Below are 24,104 nucleotides of genomic sequence, written 5' to 3'. Positions count from 1 at the left end.
TGCAGCAATAGACTCGTTAAAGGTTGTGGCTTTACTTTGTATTGGGAAAACCTGGTGAGAGGTTCCTTCTAAGCCCTGATTGAAAAGGTCATTAATTAGAAGTACCGCCTAATTAAAAGAGGAGAAATAAAAGAGGGAAATAATGCAGCATTGAGTAGTCATAGAGAATAAGAATTCATACTAACATAATACTCCTTAAAGGAGTTGTCCAGGACTATTATTTGTTTTATGAGTCAAAAAGTTAACAGGCAGACAGTTGCAAGCAGAGGCAATAACTTGCCTGTTCTGCCCGGCAGATCTCAGATCGGTCATCAACTCCTGCCAGCGATTCAGCTGATCCACCTCAACAGAGCAGCTTTTCTTCTTCTGGACTGCTCTGTTGACAGGATGTGACTGCCAATGGCATGCTGATTGACAGTCGGCTCCCCACAGTTATGCAGCGGGGAGCCAGCTGTCAATAAGTATGACATTGGCAGTCACTCCCTAATAACAGAACAGAGCGAAAGAGAAGCCCCTGGTCTGTCGATGTGATGTCAGTGGAAGTCGCCGAGTCAACAGCAGGAGTGGTCAATGACAGAACTCACAATAGGTGAGTAGGTATTAATTATCTGCATGTTAGTTCTTAGGCCCATATTAAAAAAAAATTATATACAGGTCCTTCTCAAAAAATTAGCATATAGTGTTAAATTTCATTATTTACCATAATGTAATGATTACAATTAAACTTTCATATATTATAGATTCATTATCCACCAACTGAAATTTGTCAGGTCTTTTATTGTTTTAATACTGATGATTTTGGCATACAACTCCTGATAACCCAAAAAATCTGTCTCAATAAATTAGCATATTTCACCCATCCAATCAAATAAAAGTGTTTTTTAATAACAAACAAAAAAACCAACAAATAATAATGTTCAGTTATGCACTCAATACTTGGTCGGGAATCCTTTGGCAGAAATGACTGCTTCAATGCGGCGTGGCATGGAGGCAATCAGCCTGTGACACTGCTGAGATGTTATGGAGGCCCAGGATGCTTCAATAGCGGCCTTAAGCTCATCCAGAGTGTTGGGTATTGCGTCTCTCAACTTTCTCTTCACAATATCCCACAGATTCTCTATGGGGTTCAGGTCAGGAGAGTTGGCAGGCCAATTGAGCACAGTAATACCATGGTCAGTAAACCATTTACCAGTGGTTTTGGCACTGTGAGCAGGTGCCAGGTCGTGCTGAAAAATGAAATCTTCATCTCCATAAAGCATTTCAGCCGATGGAAGCATGAAGTGCTCCAAAATCTCCTGATAGCTAGCTGCATTGACCCTGCCCTTGATGAAACACAGTGGACCAACACCAGCAGCTGACATGGCACCCCACACCATCACTGACTGTGGGTACTTGACACTGGACTTCAGGCATTTTGGCATTTCCTTCTCCCCAGTCTTCCTCCAGACTCTGGCACCTTGATTTCCGAATGACATGCAAAATTTGCTTTCATCAGAAAAAAGTACTTGGGACCACTTAGCAACAGTCCAGTGCTGCTTCTCTGTAGCTCAAAAGTGGCTTTACCTGGGGAATGCGGCACCTGTAGCCCATTTCCTGCACACGCCTGTGCACGGTGGCTCTGGATGTTTCCACACCAGACTCAGTCCACTGCTTCCTCAGGTTCCCCAAGGTCTGGAATCGGTCCTTCTCCACAATCTTCCTCAGGGTCCGGTCTCCTCTTCTCGTTGTACAGCGTTTTCTGCCACATTGTTTCCTTCCAACAGACTTACCATTGAGGTGCCTTGATACAGCACTCTGGGAACAGCCTATTTGTTGAGAAATTTCTTTCTGGGTCTTACCCTCTTGCTTGAGGGTGTCAATGATGGCCTTCTTGACATCTGTCAGGTCGCTAGTCTTACCCATGATGGGGGTTTTGAGTAATGAACCAGGCAGGGAGTTTATAAAAGCCTCAGGTATCTTTTGCATGTGTTTAGAGTTAATTAGTTGATTCAGAAGATTAGGGTAATAGGTCGTTTAGAGAACCTTTTCTTGATATGCTAATTTATTGAGACAGGTTTTTTGGGTTATCAGGAGTTGTATGCCAAAATCATCAGTATTAAAACAATAAAAGACCTGACAAATTTCAGTTGGTGGATAATGAATCTATAATATATGAAAGTTTAATTGTAATCATTACATTATGGTAAATAATGAAATTTAACACTATATGCTAATTTTTTGAGAAGGACCTGTAGTCTCGGATAACCCCTTTAAAGCGTAACTATCATTTGCAAAAAGTTTTGATATGTTATAGGGGCTGCAAATTGTTGCTGATCGGTGTGGATCCAGGTTCTGAGCCCCCTCCTCCATGATCTCTCAAAACATTGCTCTTGAAACGCGCAGCTCCTGAATAAGCAGTGCACACATACTGACGTAGACAGGTCAATAGTAAATTTATGGGTCTGTTCAACTCTCTGTGCAAAGTGTGGTGTATGGATCCATAGAGTTACTATTGAGACCTTGCAATGTCTAGGGGCAAAGATCGGGGATGGTCTGAGCCCTGAGATTCCCACTGAGCCCTAAAAAAGCACGCAGTGTTTGGATCAATGACTCGGAGCCTCAGGGCCTAATGTAACACATTAAGACTTTTTACAAATGATAGTTACTAGAGTTGAAAGAATTGATTTGCATGGCCTTTGTCCAGTCCAGTGGCTATGTCTGTAGCCTGTGGCTGCTGGATAGGCAACAAAGAGCCATATCCTACCTGCTGGCATTCTCGATGCTTCTTCTTTTTAGTAGGTGAAACATCATATGTGTGACATACTGTAAAGTTGATGTTGTGTCAGGCCTACAAATAAGGAAAAGCATCGGGAGATAGGAGGAAATTCACAGGTCTCCTATCCAGCAGCCATGGGCTAGTGTCCAGGGTCTGGAGAATCAATTTGCTCATCTCTAGTAGTTATCTTTTGGATATTTACTAAATTACTTATGCCAGTTCTCTCTTGGCCTATGCCAATTATACTCAGAAGACACAAAAGAGCACAGTGAGGTAAAAAATACTCTGTTGTAAAAAAAAATCACAGTAACAAGCAAGTGCTAGTCAAAAGATGGAAAAAACAGGGTATTTAGGTGATACATTTTTTTGCAAAAAAAGTACACTAAGCTGCTCCACCAATCATCAAGGTATACCCATAAAGAGCAGTCCTAACTAATGTATATAATCCCTATCTGATGTATTTAAAAACCTGATAATCTGTATAGCACCTTTATAAGCAGGGCTCAGAGAGGGAATATCCATGTGGACATGCTGGATGGAACAGCTTTGATGCAAATGACCCATAAGGAGTGGTGGACTCCCCAATCTTGTAGAAACAAGAGAACAATTATAGAACCAGAAACACATGGGCTACTTGCACGTTGAACAAGTCTGTAGGAACCTGTTCACACACCACCAAGAAACTTGAAGACACAAAAGAGCACAGTGAGGTCAAAAATACTGTGTTGTAAAAAAAATCACAGTAACAAGCAAGTGCTAGTCAAAAGATGGAAAAAACAGGGTATTTAGTTGATATGTTTTTTTGCAAAAAAATGTATACTAAGCTGCTCCACCAATCGTCAATGTACACCCGTATAGAGCAGTCCTAACTAATGCATATAATCCCTATCTGATGTATTTAAAAACATGATCATCTGTATAGTATCTGTATAAGCAGGGTTCAGAGAGGGAATATCCATGTGGACATGCTGGATGGAACAGCTTTGATGCAAATGACCCATAAGGAGTGGTGGACTCCCCAATCTTGTAGAAACAAGAGAACAATTATAGAACCAGAAACACATGGGCTACTTGCACAATGAACAAGTCTGTAGGAACCTGTTCACACACCACCAAGAAACTTGAAGACACAAAAGAGCACAGTGAGGTCAAAAATACTCTGTTGTAAAAAAAAATCACAGTAACAAGGAAGTGCTAGTCAAATGATGGAAAAAACAGGGTATTTAGTTGATACTTTTTTTGCAAAAAAATGAAATGTATACTAAGCTGCTCCACCAATTGTCAAGGTATACCCATATAGAGCAGTCCTAACTAATGTATATAATCCCTATCAGATGTATTTTAAAACCTGATCATCTGCATAGTACCTGTATAAGCAGGGTTCAAAGAGGGAATATCCATGTCATGTGGACATGCTGGATGGAACAGCTTTGATGCAAATGACCCATAAGGCAAGTAGCCCATGTGTTTCTGGTTCTATAATTGTTCTCTTGTTTCTACAAGATTGGGGAGTCCACCACTCCGTATGGGTCATTTGCATCAAAGCTGTTCCATCCAGCATGTCCACATAGATATTCCCTCTCTGAACCCTGCTTAAACAGATACTATACAGATGATCATGTTTTTAAATACATCAGTCTGGTACATGACCACTGACTTCTCTCTGTTGGGCGGTTAGCCTGTGCCTCTGTGAGGTCTAACAGGGCGCAGTGCTTTGCTTTCACGGCTACTCTGTGAAATAACAGAGCTAGTTCATACCGCCATATAGTGCCGCCATTGCTAGCAGCAGGTTCTCCTGCACGGTGGACCCCGGGCTGCGAACGCATCAATTACAATAAAACATCTATATTTACTCGGTGCGTTCCGCTAGCCCTAACAGAGTGTGAACAGGCTCCTACAGACTTGTCTAATGTGCAAGTAGCCCATGTGTTTCTGGTTCTATAATTGTTCTCTTGTTTCTACAAGATTGGGGAGTCCACCACTCCTTATGGTCATTTGCATCAAAGCTGTTCCATCCAGCATGTCCACATGGATATTCCCTATCTGAACCCTGCTTATACAGGTACTATACAGATGATCAGGTTTTTAAATACATCACATAGGGATTATACAGTGGGGCAAAAAAGTATTTAGTCAGTCAGCAATAGTGCAAGTTCCACCACTTAAAAAGATGAGAGGGTCTGTAATTTACATCATAGGTAGACCTCAACTATGGGAGACAAACTGAGAAAAAAAAATCCAGAAAATCACATTGTCTGTTTTTTTAACATTTTATTTGCATATTATGGTGGAAAATAAGTATTTGGTCAGAAACAAACAATCAAGATTTCTGGCTCTCACAGACCTGTAACTTCTTCTTTAAGAGTCTCCTCTTTCCTCCACTCATTACCTGTAGTAATGGCACCTGTTTAAACTTGTTATCAGTATAAAAAGACACCTGTGCACACCCTCAAGCAGTCTGACTCCAAACTCCACTATGGTGAAGACCAAAGAGCTGTCAAAGGACACCAGAAACAAAATTGTAGCCCTGCACCAGGCTGGGAAGACTGAATCTGCAATAGCCAACCAGCTTGGAGTGAAGAAATCAACAGTGGGAGCAATAATTAGAAAATGGAAGACATACAAGACCACTGATAATCTCCCTCAATCTGGGGCTCCACGCAAAATCCCACCCCGTGGGGTCAGAATGATCACAAGAACGGTGAGCAAAAATCCCAGAACCACGCGGGGGGACCTAGTGAATGAACTGCAGAGAGCTGGGACCAATTTAACAAGGCCTACCATAAGTAACACACTACGCCACCATGGACTCAGATCCTGCAGTGCCAGACGTGTCCCACTGCTTAAGCCAGTACATGTCCAGGCCCGTCTGAACTTTGCTAGAGAGCATTTGGATGATCCAGAGGAGTTTTGGGAGAATGTCCTATGGTCTGATGAAACCAAACTGGAACTGTTTGGTAGAAACACAACTTGTCGTGTTTGGAGGAAAAAGAATACTGAGTTGCATTCATCAAACACCATACCTACTGTAAAGCATGGTGGTGGAAACATCATGCTTTGGGGCTGTTTATCTGCAAAGGGGCCAGGACCACTGATCCGGGTACATGAAAGAATGAATGGGGCCATGTATCGTGAGATTTTGAGTGCAAACCTCCTTCCATCAGCAAGGGCATTGAAGATGAAATGTGGCTGGGTCTTTCAACATGACAATGATCCAAAGCACACTGCCAGGGCAACGAAGGAGTGGCTTTGTAAGAAGCATTTCAAGGTCCTGGAGTGGCCTAGCCAGTCTCCAGATCTCAACCCTATAGAAAACCTCTGGAGGGAGTTGAAAGTCCGTGTTGCCAAGCGAAAAGCCAAAAACATCACTGCTCTAGAGGAGATCTGCATGGAGGAATGGGCCAACATACCAACAACAGTGTGTGGCCACCTTATGAAGACTTACAGAAAACGTTTGACCTCTGTCATTGCCAACAAAGGATATATTACAAAGTATTGAGATGAAATTTTGTTTCTGACCAAATACTTATTTTCCACCATAATATGCAAATAAAATGTTAAAAAAACAGACAATGTGATTTTCTGGATTTTTTTTTCTCAGTTTGTCTCCCATAGTTGAGGTCTACCTATGATGTAAATTACAGACGCCTCTCATCTTTTTAAGTGGTGGAACTTGCACTATTGCTGACTGACTAAATACTTTTTTGCCCCACTGTATATACATTAGTTAGGACTGCTCTATATGGGTATACCTTGACGATTGGTGGAGCAGCTTAGTACACATTTTTTTGCAAAAAAATGTATCAACTAAATACCCTGTTTTTTCCATTTTTTGACTAGCACTTGCTTGATACTGTGATTTTTTTTAACAACAGAGTATTTTTCACCTCACTGTGCTCTTTTGTGTCTTCAAGTTTCTTGGTGGTGTGTGAACAGGTTCCTACAGACTTGTTCAATGTGCAAGTAGCCCATGTGTTTCTGGTTCTATAATTGTTCTCTTGTTTCTACAAGATTGGGGAGTCCACCACTCCTTATGGGTCATTTGCATCAAAGCTGTTCCATCCAGCATGTCCACATGGATATTCCCTCTCTGAACCCTGCTTATACAGATACTATACAGATGATCAGGTTTTTAAATACATCAGATAGGGAATATATACATTAGTTAGGACTGCTCTATCTGGTTTTATCTTGACGATTGGTGGAGCAGCTTAGTATACATTTTTTTGCAAAAAAAAGTATCACCTAAATACCCTGTTTTTTCCATCTTTTGACTAGCACTTGCTTGTTATTGTGATTTTTTTTACAACAGAGTATTTTTTACCTCACTGTGCTCTTTTGTGTCTTCAAGTTTCTTGGTGGTGTGTGAACATGTTCCTACAGACTTGTTCAGTGTGCAAGTAGCCCGTGTGTTTCTGGTGTTAGGACTGGCGGAAGGCACCAAGTTTAAGATGGAATAGAATCAGGTGCGTTTGCAGTCCGGGGTCCACCGTGCAGGTGAAAACCTGCTGCTAGTGATGACGGAAGATATGGCGGTACAATGTGAATACACACACGGGTTTACTTCACCCTGTGTGAAGGAAGCGAACCCTGTTGCGTCACAGGGCCGCGGTACCGCACCAAGAGCGCAAGCAAGGAGTCCCAGAACTCAATCCCAAGACACAGGAATAGAGTTCATAAAAGCCTTATGCGCTCGACATCGCTACTAGGGTGTCAGAGTGACAGAAATAAATGTATTAAAGATGCGTGTGAGTGCGTGCGGTGCCGCACTGGCGGATGCCATTAACCACCCAGGCTTGGGTCAAGAAAGCGCTGAGAAAGCACACGGCGCCGCACTGGCGGTCACAGCAACTAGACGCTGTAATGTGTGTTTCATGCTGATGGCTTAGTCCGGCGCTAGATAGCTACCATCATTCGCGAACAGTCAACAACAATAGGAATGGGAATGATTTAGGAGCTTTCATCCATTGACATACATCCATCTACACACACACATTATATCAAGTCAATACTAGCGCATGGCCGTGCAGTCATGCGCAGCTTATATAGTTGCAGCACGTTCAGGACCTTCCAATAAAGGACCAATGGGAAGCTGCTACCGAAGTTTTGCACTTTCAGGACCTTCCAATAAAGGACCAATGGAATGTGCTGCAGTACCTGAGCATGTGACCCTTGATCTCCAACGGAAGATCTTGCCCTGGGCATGCTCAGAAAGAGAAAAGCAGGACTTAGTCCCAAAAGCATCTGCTCGCCGCTGCCCAACACTGACTTCAATGGCAGAAGCAGGAAAAGCAGCAGTAACTCTTTGTACAGAGTGGGACTGAGCAAGACACTGGGACAGACGTCTCCGCTGAGCAGACTCCACTGCTGCAGGAGAAGAATGGAAGACCGCAGCGGAGACGGCCCGAGATTCTCCCTGTGCAGAGGCGGGAACTCGACCCCTAACATTACCCCCCCTCCTCGGGCCCCCCCCCTCCTTGGGCCTCGCCACGCTCGAAGGCAGCAATGAGCTGTGGAGCCTGAATGTGCTCAACAGGCTCCCAGGACCTATCCTCAGGACCGTAACCCTTCCAGTCCACCAAATAAAAATTTTTGCCACGTACCACCTTGCTCCCCAAAATAGCGTTCACCTCTAAATCGTCCGTAGATGAACCCGATGTCCCGGCAGATGACTCAGAAAATCGGGACATGTATACGGGCTTAAGGAGGGACACATGAAAGGTGTCGGTGATACCTAGGCGTGGAGGAAGGGCCAGACGGTAGACCACAGGATTAACCTGTTCGAGGACCTTGAAGGGACCCAAGTAGTGAGGTGCAAACTTAGTGGACTCTACACGCAGCCTGATGTTACGGGCGGAGAGCCACACCAAATCGCCAGAAGCAAAGGTCGGGGCAGGGCGCCCATGTGCATCGGCGGAGGACCTCATTCTCTCCTTGGAGGCCCGGATGGCATCCTGAGTGCGGTCCCAAATGTCCCATGCCTCCACAGCCCAGTCTGCCACCCAGGAGTCAGCAGAGGACACGGGCATAGGCACAGGAACCCGCGGATGCTGGCCGTAATTAAGGAGGAAAGGAGTCTGACCGGTGGAGTCGGCTACAGCGTTGTTAAGGGCAAACTCTGTCCATGGTAACAAGGATGCCCAGTCATCCTGCCTGGCAGAAACAAAATGTCGTAAATATCTGACCAGAGTCTGATTGGCCCTCTCTACCAACCCATTCGTCTCGGGATGATATGCGGAAGAGAGATTCAACTCAATGCTGAGAAGACGACACAGCTCTCTCCAGAACCGAGACGCAAACTGGGGACCCCGGTCACTGACAATTTTGTCCGCCATGCCGTGTAGGCGGAAGATGTGTTTACTTGCAAACTTGAAAAGGAAAACGAGCCCCCTCCAAGAGATGTCTCCACTCTCAAAAGGCCAACTTCATCGCTAGCAACTCCCTGTCCCCGATGGAATCATACCTCTCCGCTGGTGTGAAGGTGTTGGAGAAGAAGAAGCAAGGATGCTTCCGACCTTGAGCATCCTTTTGGAAGAGGACTGCTCCTGTACCAACGGAAGAGGCATCCACCTCCATTATAAACGGCTTATCCACATCGGGACGATGTAGAATAGGAGCGCTAGCAAAATGAGACTTAATAGAAGAAAAGGCCCTGGAGACCTCTTCAGACCACAACTTGGAATTTGCTCCCTTCTTGGTGAGGGCCACCAAGGGAGCTACCAAAGTTGAGAAGTGGGGAATGAACTGGCGCTAATAATTAATGAACCCCATAAAGCGCTGCACCACCTTAAGAGAATGGGGCTCTTGCCAGTCCATCACAGCCTGTAGTTTGGCAGGATCCATAGCCAATCCCTGGGCGGAGATGATATAGCCCAGAAAATGTAAAGACTCCTGCTCAAACATACACTTCTCCAACTTTGCAAAAAGAGAGTTTGCCGGTAGGAGGTCGAAGACTCTGCCAACATCTCTCCGGTGGGAGTCAATATCTGGAGAAAAGATGAGAATATCATCCAGATAGACTACGACCGAGGTGGAAAGGATATCCCGGAAGACGTCATTGACAAAGTCTTGGAAAACGGCTGGGGCATTACAGAGCCCGAAGGGCATCACCTGATACATCGTCTATCGAAGAGCTCAGACATCAAGGGCAAAGGATACTTATTCTTAACAGTGATGGTGTTAAGACCCCTGTAGTCTATGCATGGACGTAGTTCCCCATTCTTCTTCTGCACGAAAAAGAACCCAGCCCCAGCCGGTGACACTGACTTCCTGATGAATCCTCTTGACAGATTCTCTTGAATGTACTGAGTCGTTGCCTCCATCTCCGGGAGAGATAATGGATAGACTCGACCCTGGGGAGGCTCAGCACCAGGCAAGAGATCAATAGGACAGTCATAGGGGCGATGGGGCAGAAAGGTCTCCGCAGCCTTTTTGGAGAACACGTCTGCATAAGACCAATATTGCTTGGGGAGAGAGGATAGATCTGCGGGTACCTCTGTAGTAGCAACCTGAATGCACTCCTACTGACACCTACCCCCACAAGATTCACCCCATCCCAGAATCCTGCCTGAGGACCACTCGATGTGAGGAGAGTGGTACCATAGCCAAGGTATCCCCAACAGGACCTCATCAATTCCCTCAGGAATGACGAGCAGAGATATAATCTCCTGATGGGATGGCGACATGGACAGAGTAAAAGGGATGGTCTGGTGTGTTATCTGTGAGGGCAGTGTCGACCCATTCACCACCCGTACCGTTAATCAGTGAGCTAGCATAACCAGGGGTATTGCGTGACGTTGGGCGAAGGCAGAAGACATAAAATTGCCCTCCACCCCAGAATCCACGCAGAGCTCTACCGAGTGGGAGAATGAGCCTATAATAATTGTCCCCTTAAAGGACAATTTGGAGGCAAACGTCGCCGTGTCTAGTGTACCTCCACTTACTACCACCAGACGCTGACGTTTCCTCGACCGCTGGGGACATCTGGTGGCAAGATGTCCTGACTGCTGGCAAGCATGACAGACCTTGAGTGCACAAGCGGTCTGGGACTTAGATCCCGCTCGTAACACTTCCATGGCCTCATGTGACTCAGGAACCTGGACCGGAGATTCCAGAGGTTTGGGGAAGGTGGGAGCCAGCCGAAAACTCTGCCTACACTGGGCTCGCTAAAACCTCCGCTCGTTAAAACGGAGGTAAATTCGAGTAGAGACAGTTATTAATTCCTCCAGTGTGGCAGGAATCTCCCTAGTGGCCAGAGCGTCCTTAACGTGATCAGCCAGGCCCCTCCAAAATATGGGGTTAAGGGCTTTATCCGACCACTCCAGCTCTGAAGCTAAAGTGCGAAAGCGGATGGAAAAATTGACTCACCCTCAGTTAATGCCAGCAGTTGGAGCGTCGTGTCATGGGTGACTTGAGGTCTTAAAAAGACCTGCTTCAGAGTGCTCAGGAACAGCGGAGCACTCTGCACCACATGATCGCCACGCTCCCACAGCGGCGTAGCCCACTCCAACGCCCTGTCCGACAAGAGAGACACAATAAATCCCACCTTAGCCCGCTCTGTGGGAAAACGTGCAGCCAGGAGCTCGAGGTGAATAGAGCACTGACTCACGAATCCCCTACAAGATTTGCTATCTCCAGAAAATTTTTCTGGCAGCGGGAGGCGAGATAATGTCAGAACAGGGGTGGCAGTGGACAAGGTTGCTGCAGCCACGCTAGCAGCCTGTACAGCAACTGCGGTAACATCCACAGCTGAGGTCGAGCTCTCGAGAGCCGCCAACCTACCCTCCAGCTGCTGGTTATACCGCAAAGATTGCTGAATGTCCGCCATTTACTAGCCAGACCCTGGCACTAGTATTCTGTTAGGACTGCCGGAACGCACCAAGTGTAAGATGGAATAGAATCAGGTGCCTTTCGCAGTCCGGGGTCCACCGTGCAGGTGAAAACCTGCTGCTAGTGATGACGGACGATATGGTGGTACAATGTGAATACACATACGGGTTTACTTCACCCTGTGTGAAGGAAGCGAACCCTGAGGCGTCACAGGGCCGCGGTACCGCACCAAGAGCGCAAGCAAGGAGTCTCAGAACTCAATCCCAAGACACATGAATAGAGTTCATAAAAACCTCATGCGCTCGACACCGCTACTGGGGTGTCAGAGTGACAGAAATAAATGTATTAAAGATGAGTGCGTACGGTGCTGCACTGGTGGATGCCACTAACCACCCAGGCTTGGGTCAAGAAAGCGCTGAGAAAGCGCACGGCGCCACACTGGCGGTCACGGCAACTAGACGCTGTAATGTGTGTTTCATGCTGATGGCTTAGTCGGGCGCTGGATAGCTACCATCATTCGCGAACAGTCAACAACACTAGGAATGGGAATGAGTTAGGAGCTTTCATCCATCGACATACATCCATCTACACACACACATTATATCAAGTCAATACTAGCGCATGGCCGTGCGGTCATGCACAGCTTATATAGTTGCAGCATGTTCAGGACCTTCCAATAAAGGACCAATGGGAAGCTGCTACCGAAGTTTTGCACTTTCAGGACCTTATTAACACCTATAATATTGCCTTTAATCAAAATTAAGCCAAGTGATAATTATTACTAACACCAAGAACGAACACCAGGCCATAACATATGAAAAAATACAAACTTTATTTTGAACATATCTAAAACCATATACCACACATAAAATTATGGAGCAACCAAAATACAGAGACAACCGACAGGTATGACTGGAACAGTGGCAAAGAACTATATATATATATATATAAAAGGAGTAACCTTCCAATCAATCATATAGTGCGTATATACACACCCGCAAGAAAGAAAAAAAAAAAATCCTGCAGGTGTAGCCAGTAGTATCCCCAGTGCAGCGGTCATAGATGACAATGCACAAAGATTATTTAAATAGAATATAAGAAATATGTATGTATTAATGTTAAATATATTAGAAGACTAATAGGGAATAAATATATCTTAGTAACAAGCGCAATGTCACCGACAGCCGCAGCATCATGGACAACCACCGTGCAGTCACCAAAATGTTCACAGTACCAGTTACCAAATGTAAACCACCAGTCAGGGACCCACGACACCCAACTTTCAGGACCTTCCAATAAAGGACCAATGGGATGTGCTGCAGTACCTGAGCATGTGACCCTCGATCTCCAACGGGAGATCTTGCCCTGGGCATTCTCAGAAAGAGAAAGGCAGGACTTAGTCCCAAAAGCATCTACTCGCCGCTGCCCAAAACTCACTTCAATGGCAGAAGCAGGAAAAGCAGCAGTAACTCTTTGTACAGAGTGGGACTGAGCAAGACGCTGGGACCGACGTCTCCGCTGAGCAGACTCCACTGCGACAGGAGAAGAATGGGAGACTGCAGCGGAGACGGCCCGAGATTCCCCCTGTGCAGAGGCGGGAACTCGACCCCTAACATCTGGTTCTACAATTATACTCAGAGTAACGTTTTTTTCCCTAAAACGTCTATGTCTTAAATTGTTGAATAGATCTTCATTGTTCCAAGATAATGATTTAATTACTGACTGTGTATTAGCATCTACACTTTGGAAGATAAGTTTTATATTTCCCTTTAATTGTCAAAAGTTCACACATAAAAAGTTTCATAAGAAAAGAATACTCATCTAGTGATGTAATAGGAGGTTCTTTACAAACAGAAAGACGAGTAGGGCGCTCACAAAGCAAAGCAGCGGCACTAATTCTATACTAATGTAAAGTAACAATAAAAATGACATTGCCAACACATGCCTACCGACTCAATTATACAGCTTTATACCAAAAACAAAGGATACATCAGACAAAGATACAAGAGAGACAAAAACAATAGCACAATGTATATATATAAACAGATCTATGTCTGTTCACACAGACAAACTGTAGGATGGGGAAAGAATGGGGAAGAAATAAAAGGCAGAGAAAAATAGCAATGCGGGCCCACACATAGTATGTGACATTTATAATTCTGTTGCCTTCTATGGTAGAGGGACCTTTGGATCCATCAGGCACCAGGGCCAAAGTGTGACTGCTACCTCTGCGTTACCTTGGAAGGCATGAAGTTTTGTAGGAAAATAAGATGGGATGTTTTACTGATTGTTGAGTGTCCAACCTTTGGGACTACTACTAATCCTGAGAAGGGGTCTCTATAGAGCTCCATCTGAATGGAACAAAGATTGAGCTTAATTTTTCATCTTGGTAAAACCTCTTGAGGTTTGTTATTCCATCATATTATTTCAGGAATGGAAACCTCCCTGAATTTTTTTTTAAATAAAGGAGAATTGCCACTCAGTACACGACCAAACTCTTCTAGCTTATCACTTTCTGAAGACAGGAAAAGTTTTAATGTCCAAAGTTGCAACATGCCCTGCACACAGGGCCGTGAGGAGCAGATGGCCCAAGCATGGACTTATAAGAACAACAACTTGGGTGTGAAATACTGTATGATGGCATCTTGACAGAAACCTCACAGACCTCATTATAATCAGCGAGGGCTCTGCTGGTGTATGTCTAAGGCCACGTTCACACTTGGTCAGTATTTGATCAGTATTTCACATCAGTATTTGTAAGCCAAAACGAGGAGTGGGTCAAAAATGCAGAAGTGGTGACGTGTTTCTATTATACTTTTCCTCTGATTGTTACACTCCTGGTTTTGGCTTACAAATACTGAAGTGAAACACTCACCAAATATTGATAGTGTGACCGTGGCCTGATGATGAATTCAGCTGCTTTTTGCTGCTCTCCTCCTATAGTTGAAGGGTTTAGCAAGAGTGTGAACACAGCCTTAAATAAGTTATCCATCACACTTTCTTAATGTGGTCATAATGGAGAGCAAGTAGTGATGAGCGAGTGTTCTCGTTACTCGGGTTTTCCGAGCATGCTCGAGTGGTCTCCGAGTATTTTGGGCGTGCTTGGAGATTATGTTTGAGTCGCCGCAGCTGCATGATTTGCAGCTACTAGAAAGCCTGAATACATGTGGGAATTCCCTAACAAACAGGCAACCCCCAAATGTAAACAGGCTGTCTAGCAGCCGCAAATCGTGCAGATGCGGTGTTAGGACTGGCGGAACGCACCAAGTTTAAGATGGAATAGTATCAGGTGCGTTCGCAGTCCAGTGTCCACTGTGCAGGTGAAAACCTGCTGCTAGTGATGACGGACGATATGGCGTTACAATGTGAATACACACACGGGTTTACTTCACCCTGTGTGAAGGAAGCGAACCTTGTTGCGTCACAGGGCCGCGGTACCGCACCAAGAGCGCAAGCAAGGAGTCTCAGAACTCAATCCCAAGACACAGGAATAGAGTTCATAAAAAACCTCATGCGTTCGACACCGCTACTGGGGTGTCAGAGTGACAGAAATAAATGTATTAAAGATGCACGTAAGTGCGTGCGGTGCCGCACTGGCGGACGCTACTAACCACCCAGGCTTGGGTCAAGAAAGCGCTGAGAAAGCGCACGGCGCCGCACTGGCGGTCACAGCAACTAGATGCTGTAATGTGTGTTTCGTGCTGATGGCTTAGTCGGGCGCTAGATAGCTACCATCATTCGCGAACAGTCAACAACACTAGGAATGGGAATGATTTAGGAGCTTTCATCCATCGACGTACATCCATCTACACACACATTATATCAAGTCAATACTGGCGCATGGCCGTGCGGTCATGCGCAGCTTATATAGTTGCAGCATGTTCAGGACCTTCCAATAAAGGACCAATGGGAAGCTGCTACCAAAGTTTTGCACTTTCAGGACCTTCCTGGAGGACCAATGGGATGTGCTGCAGTACCTGAGCATGTGACCCTCGATCTCCAACGGGAGATCTTGCCCTGGGCATGCTCAGAAAGAGAAAAGCAGGACTTAGTCCCAAAAGCATCTGCTCGCTGCTGCCCAACAATGACTTCAATGGCAGAAGCAGGAAAAACAGTAGTAACTCTTTGTACAGAGTGGGGCTGAGCAAGATGCTGGGACCGACGTCTCCACTGAGCAGACTCCACTGCGGCAGGAGAAGAATGGGAGATCGCAGCGGAGACGGCCCGAGATTCCCCCTGTGCAGAGGCGGGAACTCAACCCCTAACATTACCCCCCTCCTAGGGCACCCCTCCTTGGGTCTTGCTATGCTCGAAGGCGGCAATGAGCTGCGGAGCCTGAATGTGCTCAACAGGCTCCCAGGACCATAACCCTTCCAGTCCACCAAATAAAATTTTTTGCCATGTACCACCTTGCTCCCCAAAATAGCGTTCACCTTGAAATTGTCAGTAGACGAACCCGATGTCCCGGCAGATGACTCATAAAACCGTGACATGTATACAGGCTTAAGGAGGGACACATGAAAGGTGTCGGTGATAGCTAGGCGTGGAGGAAGGGCTAGACGGTAGACCACAGGATTAACCTTTTCGAGGACCTTGAAGGGACCCAAGTAGCGAGGTGCAAACTTAGTGGACTCTACACGCAGCCTGATGTTACGGGCGGAGAGCCACACCAAATCGCCAGGAGCAAAGGTCGGGGCAGGGCGCCAATGTGCATCGGCGGAGGACCTCATTCTCTCCTTGGAGGCCCGAATGGCCTCCTGAGTGCGGTCCCTAATGTCCCGTGCCTCCACAGCCCAGTCTGCCACCCTGGAGTCAGCAGAGGACATAGGCATAGGCACAGGAACCCGCGGATGCTGGCCGTAATTAAGGGGGAAAGGAGTCTGACAGGTGGAGTCAGCTACAGCGTTGTTAAGGGCAAACTCTGCCCATGGTAACAAGGATGCCCAGTCATCCTGCCTGGCAGAAACAAAATGTCGTAAATATGTGACCAGAGTCTGATTGGCCCTCTCTACCAACCCATTTGTCTCGGGATGATATGCGGAAGAGAGATTTAATGCTGAGAAGACGACACAGCTCTCTCCAGAACCAAGATGCAAACTGGAGACCCCGGTCACTGACAATTTTGTCCGGCATGCCGTGTAGGCGGAAGATGTGCTTAATGAACAACACTGCCAAGGCCCGTGCAGAAGGTAACCGTGGAAGCGGCACCAAATGCACCACTTTCGAGAAATGATCGGTAATAACTAGTGTTGAGCATTCCGATACCGCAAGTATCGGGTATCGGCCGATACTTGCGGTATCGGAATTCCGATACCGAGATCCGATATTTTTGTGATATCGGGTATCGGTATCGGAAGTGTAAAATAAAGAATTAAAATAAAAAATATTGTTATATTCACCTCTCCGGCGGCCCCTGGACATCAGCGGGAGGATCCGGCGTCCGGCACGGCTTCTTTCTTCAAAATGCGCGCCTTCAGGACCTGTGGAATGACGTCCCGGCTTCTGATTGGTCGCGTGCCGCCCATGTGACCGCCACGCGACCAATCAGAAGCCGCGACGTCATTCCTCAGCTAAAGTCCTAGAATGAGCGCCTTCTAGGACCTGAGGAATGACGTCGCGGCTTCTGATTGGTCGCGTGGCGGTCACATGGGCGGCACGCGACCAATCAGAAGCCGGGACGTCATTCCACAGGTCCTGAAGGCGCGCATTTTGAAGAAAGAAGCCGTGCCGGACGCCGGATCCTCCCGCTGATGTCCAGGGGCCGCCGGAGAGGTGAATATAACAATATTTTTTATTTTAATTCTTTATTTTACACTTTAATATGGATCCCAGGGCCTGAAGGAGAGTTTCCTCTCCTTCAGACCCTGGGATCCATGAGGATACATTCCGATACTTGATGTCCCATTGACTTGTATTGGTATCGGATATCGGTATCGGCGATATCCGATATTTTTCGGGTATCGGCCGATACTATCCGATACCGATACTTTCAAGTATCGGACGGTATCGCTCAACACTAGTAATAACCCAAATGATAGTACAGGCACGAGACTTGGGCAAACCCACCACAAAGTCCATCCCGACCATCTCCCAGGGCCTATCTGCCACCGGCAAGGGATGAAGCAAGCCAGCTGGCCGTTGTCGAGGAGACTTATTTTTGGTGCAGGAGACACATGCCAGAACATAATCTCTGACATCTCGGAGCATATGCGGCCACCAGTACGTCCTTGCCAGCAGCTCAGATGTCCTCTTTGTCCCAAAGTGTCCACCCACCCTGGACGAATGAGCCCAAGAGAGAACCTTCGGTCGCAAATTTATGGGCACTAAAGTCTTGCCCGGAGGCACAGACTCTAGCAACACCGGAGCTACGGTTCTCAGGCTCTCAGAGGGGGACAATAAGCCGAGGCTCTCCTTCCTCCTCCTCAGATGATACAACAGAGCGAAAAAGGGCGTCAGCACGAATGTTCTTCTCCCCAGCGAGAAAATGGAGGGTGAAGTGGAACCGAGAGAAGAACAAGGACCATCTGGCCTGGCGAGAATTTAGCCGCTGGGCTGTTTGCAAATATAGCAAATTTTTGTGGTAAGTGAAAACTTGAAAGGGAAAATGAGCCCCCTCCAAGAGATGTCTCCACTCCGAAAAGGCCAACTTCATCGCTAGCAACTCCCTGTCCTCGATGGAATAATTCCTCTCCGCTGGTGTGAAGGTGTTGGAGAAGAAGAAGCAAGGATGCTTCCGACCTTGAGCATCCTTTTGGAAGAGGACTGCTCCTGCATCAACGGAAGAGGCATCAACCTCCATTATAAACGGCTTATCCACATCGGGACGGTGTAGAATGGGAGCGCTAGCAAAATGAGACTTAATAGAAGAAAAGGCCCTGGAGACCTCTTCAGACCACAACTTGGGATTTGCTCCCTTCTTGGTGAGGGCCACCAAGGGAGCTACCAAAGTTGAGAAGTGGGGAATGAACTGGCGGTAATAATTAATGAACCCCATAAAGCGCTGCACCGCCTTAAGAGAATGGGGCTCTTGCCAGTCCATCACAGCCTGTAGTTTGGCAGGATCCATAGCCAATCCCTGGGCGGAGATGATATAGCCCAGGAAAGGTAAAGACTCCTGCTCAAACATACACTTCTCCAACTTTGCATAAAGAGAGTTTGCCCGTAGGAGGTCGAAGACTCTGCCAACATCTCTCCGGTGGGAGTCAATATCTGTAGAAAAGATGAGAATATCATCCAGATAGACTACGACCGAGGTGGAAAGCATATCCCGGAAGATTTTGTTGACAAAGTCTTGGCAGACTCCACTGCGGCAGGAGAAGAAAGGGAGACCGCAGCGGAGACGGCCCGAGATTCCCCTGTGCAGAGGCGGGAACTCGACCCCTAACATGCGGCGACTCAAACTAAATCTCCAAGCACGCCCAAAATACTTGGAGACCACCCAAGGATGCTCGGAAAACCTGAGTAACGAGCACACTTGCTCATCACTAGGAGCAAGAAATGGTTAACTGGTGTGGTTAATGGTATGACTCAAATTTTTCCAGCACATGTGTACATTTTTCTTTTCTCAGAAAGGTAGGACGTACAGTGAAGGAAATAATTATTTGATCCCTTGCTGATTTTCTAAGTTTGCCCACTGACAAAGACATGAACAGTTTATCATTTTAAGGTAGGTTAATTTTAACATTGAGAGATAGAATATCAAAAATAAAATCCAGAAAATCACAGTGTATAAATTATAGATATTTATTTGCATTTTGCAGTGAGAATAAGTATCTGATCCCTCTGGCAAACAAGACTTAATACTTGGTGGCAAAACCCTTGTTGGCAAGCACAGCAGTCAGACATTTATTGTAGTTGATAATAAGGTTTGTGCACATGTCAGGAGGAATTTTGGTCCACTCCTCTTTGCAGATCATCTCCAAATCATTAAGATTTTGAGGTTGTCGCTTGGCAACTCGGAGCTTCAACTCCCTCTATAAGTTTTCTATGGGATTAAGGTCTGGAGACTGGCTAGGCCACTTCATGACCTTAATGTGATTCTTATTGAGCCATTCATTTGTTGCCTTGGCTGTATGTTTTGGGTCATTGTCTTGCTGGAAGACCAGCCACGACCCATTTTTATTGTCCTGGCGGAGGGAAGTAGGCTGTCATTCAGGATTTTATGGTACATGGCTCCATCCATTCTTCAATTGATGCGGTGAAGTAGTCCTGTGCCCTTAGCAGAGAAACACCCCCAAAACATAATGCTTCCACATACATGCTTGACAGTGGGAAGGTGTTCTTTAGGTGACAGGCAGCATTTGTCTCCCTACAAACACGGCGAGTTGAGTTAATGCCAAAGACCTCAATTTTTTCTCATCTGACCACAGTACCTTCTCCCAATCACTCACAGAATCATCCAGATGTTCATTAGCAAATTTCAGAAGGACCTGTACATGTGGCTTCTTGAGCAGGTGGGCCTTGTGGGCACTGCAGGATTTTAAACCTTTGCGGCTTAATGTGCTATCAATGGTTTTCTTGGGGACTGTGGTCTCAGCTGCTTTGAGATCATTAACAAGTCCCCCCTGTGTAGTTTTAGGCTGATCTCTCTCCTTTCTCATGATCAAGGATACCCCACGAGGTAAGATTTTTCATGGTGCCCCAGATCGATGTTGATTGACAGTCATTTTGCATTTCTTCCATTTTCTTACTATTGCACCAACAGTTGAGTTGTCTCCTTCTCATCCAGCGTCTTACTTATGGTTTTGTAGCCCATTCCAGCTTCATGCAGGTTTATGATCTTGTCCCTGACAGTTGGCTTGGACTAGTCAACCATGATGCATAGTGCCCAGCAGCTTTTCAAACTTTAGTTTCTTGGTAACAGCGCAAAACTTGAGGTTAAAATATTCACGACTGCTATAACACAGCCAGTGTCTGATTAATGCTACCCACAGATCAAGCATCATAAACATCATGGTCAGCATGATAATATGGTAAATATCAACAGATTTTGTATCAGAGACTAGCTGCTTCAATTAACACCTCGGTCTTGAAAATATCTCAAAAACAAATTTTCAAGTGGACCCCTCTGAGCTGTCCTTTTACTAAAACTATTTCATTTTTGGATAAGGCTTTCAGATTGAACAAGGTGACAATTCCATCTAAAACTTCTAGTAAAAAAAACTATCATGACATTTTGCAAAGGGTCATCAGATGCAAACTTTCAAACTTCCAACAACTCATGACAATTCTAAATCCGTTATTTAAATGTCCTTAAACTGTTCTGGTTGAACAAATCTACGATGCTTCGGTCATTACCAGGGCAGCTGGGTCAGCACTTGGTCAGTAACATGGATGCTCTTATGAGGCCGCATTAGAGCTATCTAAATTAGGCCTACGTGAGCTCAGAGGGAATCTTAAAACTTGAGTTTTAATTAGACTATGATGTTGCACTAAAATAAGAGCCATTCCCTGATCTCTAAAACTACAGTGAAGAAGATCTCGATGAGCTTTTCTTGTCTACAGAAAACATTGAGTGGGTTGTCAATGAAAATAGTGTTTCTATTTTAGCCTTTAAATTTGAAAGGGCTATTTCCAGGAGTTGGGAAAGTATACTTCATTATTGTTGTACCTTTTACATTATTTTACAAAGCAGGGTTTTTGTTTACTTTTATTCTTTTAGGAGAAGACTTTCAGTTTCGGGGCAAGTCATTTGTAAAGAATACAGCTCTGAACTGAAAATCTTTAAATCCATGGCATGTGCTCAAAAAGCTAATTTTTGTCTTGCCGAATACACCCAATGGAACCGTACATTCCCTATCCAGTAATACATGTCCAGTACACACTGGGATATCATAAAGAACCAACCAAAGCAAGAGCCTTGTTTATCACATACATAAAAAGGGTTGAGTTGCACATGCCCTACGTCCCATCCATGGGCCTTCTAATGGTAATTTTCCAATTGCATTGGCACAGTCAGAATTTCTCTCGCACTGTTGGAAACAGTTAAAGATTGAACCTCAATACATGAAAATAACTACTTGACCACATGTGCTGAATAACGGGGAGAAGTGAATCTCCTGAAATTCCAGATTCACTCAAATTTGGTCAGAAAATTAAATTCAAATTTAATGTATTTGATGCAAATCGAATTGCTGGTAAGAACTGTTCATGATGGCCCTTGACCAAAATAGATAGAGGCAGTGGCGTCCCGCTAATAGCGGCAGTCTGCATGACCACTATTGGGCCAGTGAGTTTGTAGGGCCAGGTGCCAGTGGCAGCACATTGCCCCCCCCCCAGCAAAAAGGAGTGGACCAAAATTCAAACCTCATCATCAACTACAAAAAATGTCTGACTGCTGAGCTTGCCAACAATGGTTTTGCCACCAAGTATTAAGTCTTGTTTGCCAGATGGATCAAATACTTATTTCGCACTGCAAAATGCAAATAAATTTATATAATATATAAAATGTGATTTTCTGGATTTTATGTTTGATATTCTATCTCTCAATGTTAAAATTAACCTACCCTTAAAACTATAGACTGTTCATGTCTTTGTCAGGGGGCAAACTTAGAAAATCAGCAAGGCATCAAATACTTATTTCCCCCACTGTATATTTTTTGTTAAATTCAAAGCAAACTTAGTATGCATCAAATTGATTATCTCGTGCTGAATGTGCCACTCCTGGCTTTCCACTTAACCTCTATGACATGTGATTATGTTCAGAAGTGCCAAATCCTACCCGAAATAGGAGTCGAAGTACATTATGGATCATATTATGCATTGTGTTATGCTAAAAAAAGTATGATTTGGAAAATTCCTGTGAGATAAATGACACTAATGAGGTGACAATTCCATTAGGTAATCAACAACGAGCAAACAATGGACAAACTTGGGAAGAAGTAGAGACTGAGGGACATTACAGAAGGTCACCACTTTTGTATTTTTCCTAACCTGGTATGGTCATAATCTAGAAGAACTCTACTCCCTAAGTAAAAGGTGACGGGACAATTGGTCAGACCGCTGCATGAGGGTTTTAGCCCTCGTAAAGATGGTCTGTTGTGGTCTGAAGGCAATTTTTAGTAAGAAGAACCTTGTAAGCAGCCATTGATCAACTAACGACTGTCATATATGACAACAATTAATCAACAAACAGTAATATTTCCATTCTAATATTCTTGCATGTCTAAATAGACGCTTATGGTGCACAAGACAGATGTCTCCTGCCGCAGAATCGGTGACCCACTCTGTTAGTGACATGTAGCTCGGCTGACACACACTCTTATCAGTCTATTTCCTGCTCTGATTCTTTCTGATAATTGAATTTCAGGAAATTGTATAGATCACCACCCTCCCCACACAAGTAACCAAGCAACACATCGGCAGCCACATGTGCTCGATGCTGCTACGGTGCCGGGTTATATTAATACATCTTTGTCTAGACATGTGTTTGTTAGTATCGCCTTCATATACGCTCCACTGCTGGTTAGCAGTATATACTCTTAAATATAGCATATCGCCCACCATTGTTCTCTCGGGCCTGTCAAGATTTTCATCAGGGGAAATCTCTTCTTTATTCTATAATTTCGTTAGAGATCAAAAACGGCAAAGATCAATACAGTTTACAAAAATAGATGGCAAGACATCACCAATGATATCCATTGTAGCGTTGCTCCTTTGTAGTGCCTGACAATGGCTCAAGAGTCGAGACGCCGCCCTTTACATTAGATGACATTGCTAACTGCACTTTTATATGTAGATTTAAAAAAAGACTACGTATGGAATTGAGGAATTAATTCCCTGAAATTGCTTCTTTCCTACAGATGTGTCATTTCTTACCTTTCTTCTTGAATGAGATAGTCCAAGATGTACTATAAGAGATTGTGCTAGCTTTGAAAGAGAAAAAGCTTTACTATGTCAAATGTGTTTTTTTTTAACTCTCTACCGTAGTACATCATCATCTCTGTCCCCAGTGGGGCTCACCATCTAAATTCCCTATCACCATGTCTTTGGAGTGTGGAAGGAAACTGAAGTACCTGGAGGAAACTCACACCAACCTGGGAAGAACAAATCTTGCATATATTGTCCTTGGTGGAATTTGAACCTAGGACTCCAGTGTTACAAGGCCACCATGCAGTGACATAACTAGAGTCTGATGGGCTCCAGTGCAAAATTTGGACCTGGGCTCCCACTTGTATGTTAGTAAACTGTATGGGTCATTGTTGCATTCTAAATCCTATAAAGACATTTGTAAAGTATGTGTTTGATCCTCATGTAATAATGTCCCCATTCATGGCTTCATCTTGTATTAATGCACTCGATCCTGACCCTTTCCTGGTATAATTCTCCCAATCGTGGGTCACTTCCAGTAATAATGTCAACCATCATGGGACCATTTCAGTAACAATGTCCCCATCCTTGGCCCATTCCAGTAATAATGTTCCCGATTTATTATTATTTATTGTTATAGCGCCATTTATTCCATGGCGCTTTACATATGAGGAGGGGTATACATAATAAAAACAAGTACAATAATCTTAAA

The sequence above is a fragment of the Ranitomeya imitator genome, chromosome 4 (assembly GCF_032444005.1).
Source record: "Ranitomeya imitator isolate aRanImi1 chromosome 4, aRanImi1.pri, whole genome shotgun sequence".
In the NCBI taxonomy this organism is placed as follows: domain Eukaryota; kingdom Metazoa; phylum Chordata; class Amphibia; order Anura; family Dendrobatidae; genus Ranitomeya; species Ranitomeya imitator.
The sequence above is the reverse complement of the archived record's forward strand: the minus strand, read 5'-3'. Positions refer to the sequence as shown.